This window comes from Perognathus longimembris, chromosome 11 (genome assembly GCF_023159225.1).
Source record: "Perognathus longimembris pacificus isolate PPM17 chromosome 11, ASM2315922v1, whole genome shotgun sequence".
Classification (NCBI taxonomy): Eukaryota; Metazoa; Chordata; class Mammalia; order Rodentia; family Heteromyidae; genus Perognathus; species Perognathus longimembris.
In genome coordinates this window covers 49,943,713-49,948,613 of record NC_063171.1, presented here as the reverse complement: position 1 = coordinate 49,948,613, position 4,901 = coordinate 49,943,713, and the positions used below count along the sequence as shown (strand labels likewise).

General features: G+C 37.3%; 1 protein-coding gene across 13 annotated transcripts in view; it reads right to left on the bottom strand.

Annotated features, from left to right (window-relative positions):
• Esrrg (estrogen related receptor gamma) overlaps positions 1-4,901 on the bottom strand; it is a 589,495-nt gene that overhangs the window by 112,909 nt on the left and 471,685 nt on the right. The gene's annotated exons all lie outside the window — the stretch shown is intronic.

The following is a 4,901-nucleotide window of genomic DNA, read 5'->3' as shown; positions in this document are numbered from 1 at the left end:
CCAGGGACAGTGCTCAGGCCCTGAATTCAAGCCCCAGGATTAGCCAAAAAACAAACAAAAAACCCCAGAAAAATAATATGAATACAATATAGAGTCACAATAACAAAAAGAGCATGGCACTGGCACAAAATAGACATGTAAACAAGGGGTTTGAGATGTGGCTCTGTTGGTAGAGCGCCACACAATGAGCAAAAATGAACTCAGGTACTAAGTTCAAATCTCAGTTTTCAACCAAGGAAAAAAAAATGAAAAGCCATGTAAACAAACAGAAAATAGAGGACCTAGAAATGAACTCACACAGATAGAGCTATCTGATTCTTGACAAAAGTGCACAAAACATGTGCTGGCATTCAAAATTTAGTATCGGGAAGAAGAAAAAACAAACAATGCTTATACAGTGATAGTAAGAATGTAAACTAGTCCAGCCACTACAGATATCAATATCGAGGCTCTTCAAAATTAAAAAGGATTCAGTTATCTTATGATCCAGTTATATCATTCCTGGGTAAATACCTAATGGAAATCAGCATACAATATAGACTCTTGTGAAACCACATTTTCTGTGATGCCAACCAAAACAGCCGCATTATAAATGGCTGCAAGTGCCTATCAAAGGATGAATGGGTAAAGATAGTATAGTGTGTATGCATAAATATGTATATATACATATATTTACATTTATTTATATATTTATATGTATGGATCTATATGTATATACATGCAAATGTGTATACAAATGTGTGCATATGTATATGTGTATATGTATATATGTGTGCATACATACACATATGTGTATACATCTATACACATGTGTATACATACATGTATGTGCATATATATACATATGTATGCACATACATGCATGTGTGTATGCATATATGCATGCAATTTTATTCCATCATAAAAGAATGCCACTATCTGGAAAGAAGGAATAGGACTGGATGATCATGTTAAGAGAAGTCAGCCAGACTGAAAAGGACAAATAGTACATTTTTCTCTCATATATGAAATCTATGTTTAATAAGAGAATAAACGTACCTAAACAATTTCTGCAGGGAGATCTTTTGAAAAGAGGTAGATGACCAGTGTGATGCAAAAAGGAAAAACAAGAAAAAAGAAAAAAATACTACATTAAGGTGTCTTTGATGTTTCACAATAAATAAGTGGTGTACTTGAGAGTAATTTCCCTATTTTAAGATGGAAATAGTACCTTTTAAAGAAATAATAGAAATAAAAGGTAATAGATATTACAACCTTGCTGATATATCTAAATACTTTTAATACAATATATCATGATTTACAAATTATTCCTTATTTTTCATCCAGAAGCTCAAAATGTTTACTTTTAAAGTTGATATACATTATACATTATGCATCAGTGAAAAAAATCTTTAAATTCTTTTAAGAGAAAATATGATCCAGGGAACAGAGAAGATGTTGCTTGTGGCATTATGCACATTAGAATTATACATATAGGTGATGACCTTATCTAGCTAAATTCCTTATCCTTTAAACCATATAAGATGTGTCCAGGTTGGGAGGAGAGCATCTGAGCATAATATTTTCCCTCTCCTTGCTTGTCTGGCAAAGCAGAAAAGGAATCTGTGAGAAAGCTCTGCTGTAGAAGAATCAGGAAAATTGAAGAATTATTTCATCAAGTTTTTAGGGTATAAGAAAAAAATAACAAAAATTAAGCCAGAGATAGTTACTCACATGGTATCAGAAAATTGGACCATGGAGTAATATCCACCTATTAAATGACTGATTGTCCCCTTCACAATGGGAGATTTGCTAGCACTGTGCATGGGTTGACAGGAGTATAAAGAGTTTATGTGTGCACGAATTGCAAAATACAGAACACATGCAAGTCTACCAGACAACAGGTATTGATGGTGCTCATGGGGGTACATTCACACTGCTCAGATGGACCACTAAAGCAAGGTCTTTATTTATGACTCAAAATTTTCTGAGCAGAACAACAATATTGGGGGTGCGGGGTGGTCAGTCTCCTTTTCTCCAAAATATTCTGTCAGCAATAACTTTCTAAACTAAGAAGACGACAAACTTCTCAGGAGGATCAAAAGAGCCCAGAAGTAACCCCAAATGCTAATGTTGCTCTGCTCCTGCAAACATCAGGTGATAGGGAGTTAGAGCACACAACAATGATGAGAAGAAATATACTGGACTGTGAACAGAAGCTACCTTTACTCATCTCCAGTAATTCTGTGAGGCCTTGCTGCTGAGTTCCTTATCAGTGTGTTGATGAAAACAGCATCCAGATACTTAGCAGTGACCAATAATAGTAGACACTTTAGAACAGCAATGAGTCCAGACCTCTAAGAAGTCTGTCAAAATTTTCCAGAGCTTAAAAAAAAAATACCTACAGTAGACTGTGGCTATGACCCTGAGGTCAAAGATTAAGTCTACAAAAAGTGCCATGAGATATTCGATGACAGCTGATCAAGACATCATCTTTATTCCCTATCTCCAACAGATAACATGCTTGGAAATAAATATTCAGCATTCCAGCCTTCAGAACAACATGGAAATGCACTCAGAGATACAAAAAAGGAGAAGAGTTCTTTTGCAGTTCAGCTATTCAGGAATTAAAACAGGACTAAATTATGTGGTCTATACAATGAACCCTTAACTGTGTCCTCTCCCTCCCTCCACTTTCATTCATCTATCCCTCTCCCCTTGGCTCCATCCTACCTCTCCTAAGTATCCATTTCTAGGCGCTTATTTTGTTGGGCTTTGACCTACCTAGTCTTTCTTCAAAATGATACTATTAGAGCTCTTCCTAGAGTCTATTATACCTCAGTTAATTCATTTGTAATCACTTGCATACCATGCAATGTATTTACTTAGATATTTGTTCAAAAGAGTCAGGGAAGGGGTGTGTGGAAAAGAATGTTGAGCTAAGAATGTTGAGCTCTTTGCAAGTGTTCAGATAAACTCTTTGAATGTTTTAACTTTCATAATCATCGTCTCATTATTGGGCATTGAATACATCTCTCTTCTAAGCACAATGACTTTTCATGTCATTGGATTACTGTACAAAATCAAGACTCATAAAATAAGAGTTGTGCTTTTCCTTCTGGGAAACCTACCCTGGCTCAAAACTGTTACATCAATTCTAAATCATTGCATCTCTACATTGGGACCACACTAATCACTTCTTGTCGCCTAAGGAATTTCTCCATAGTGAACCTTCAACCACTTTTATCCTCATTCTTTTTATGCAAACGTTGTACTGATGCTCCATTAGAGAAAAGAAAATTCATGCTCACACTTGTCTTCTTCATGAGGTTAATCCCTATATAGTTGTCTTACTTCTAATTTTCTTCACCTGGGAATAGCACATTTATACAAAGACAAAAGTCCAGGTGATGAAAATCGGCAATGCCAGAATCAGATCAAACCTCTTACAGTGGTTGCGACCTAATCTCTGGGGCACACTGCTTGGGCTCTAATGCCCAGTCTAGCACTGGAAAGTTATGGAACCTTAGGCAAACCTAACTCTTGTGCCTCTGTCTGCATCTGGAAACTGAGGTATAGTATCAACTTCATATGGTTTCTTTTCAAGCTCTGTCATGTTTTCTCTTTGAAGGATCCAAAGGGAACTCCATATGCATACAAAGTATTTGCATGAGTGCATAGCATGGTTCATAATTCAATCATTTTAAGAAATTACTATATTTATTAGGCCACTATTCTCATGTTCTTTCTATCTTTTTATCTGTCTCTTTGCCTTAGTATGCTTCCCTGTTTCTATTGATAATTCTTTCTCTTTTATTTTGGACTTTTGGCAATACTGGGGTTTGAACTCAGGACTTTGCATTTACTAGGCAGGCCACTTAAAACACACGCTCTGATCTTTTGTTTTGCATTAGTTATTTTTCATATAGGGGCTTATATCTTTTCTGGGACTAACCTTAGATCACAATCCTCCCACCTATGCCTCCTGAATAGCTAGGATACCGCCATGCTTAGATTGCTAGTTTGAGATGGTAGGAATGGTGTGTCTGTTTTGTTTCAGTTTTTGCATGAATTGGCATTGAACTGTGATCCTCTTGATCCCTACTTGCAGAGCAGCTGGGACTATAAGTGAGTATGGCTATACTTAGCCTCTATCTTTATTTCTCTCTCACCTTTCACATGTTCAATATTGGAGGGAAAGTTCTCCATGCTCAATATCTACCCTTCATATTATTCCACACACTCAGAAAAGTGCCAGGGCCTCATCTCAACCCAGGACATTCTCATGGAACTCAGGTCATCAAAGTCCACTTTGAATGATGCTGCAAAATCCACGGACACCTTCCTACTCTTTTAATTGAGCATTTGACATCTCTCTGCCTGTTTCTCTTCAAGCATCTTCTCATTGCATCTCTGTGGTACCATATTCTTCTAGGTTTCCTTCCCATATCTCAGATCTTAAGTTCCTTCAAATTCTACTTTGTCTACTTTGTCCACTTGGATTCACCTGCTGCTTTGAGCAAATTTCCCTTGTCATCCACACAGTACAACCACCAGGATACTCCTGACACTAAGGCCTCTAACTGCAGTGCATTCTGGATAGTACAACCCAATCTCATGCAACACAGATATATGCATCCTCACTTTTTCTTTACTCCCATGTCCTAGCCCTCATGTGAGTTCCTCGGAGCTCTAAAATCAGCAACGGCCACCCAGTAGCCTCCATCAAAGATATCTGTATCTGTCCCCATTCTGCATCTCACTTGCTATGTTCTGCTCAAGCTACTCTAACTTCCTCCGGTCATTTCCTTCAGTGCAGAGTGAATGTCTAATCCCAGCATCTCATTGCTTCCATCCTGAATTGCTTCCATAGAGTCCTAACAACTATCTTAGTAATTGGTCTTGTTGGGAGTCTTACCCCT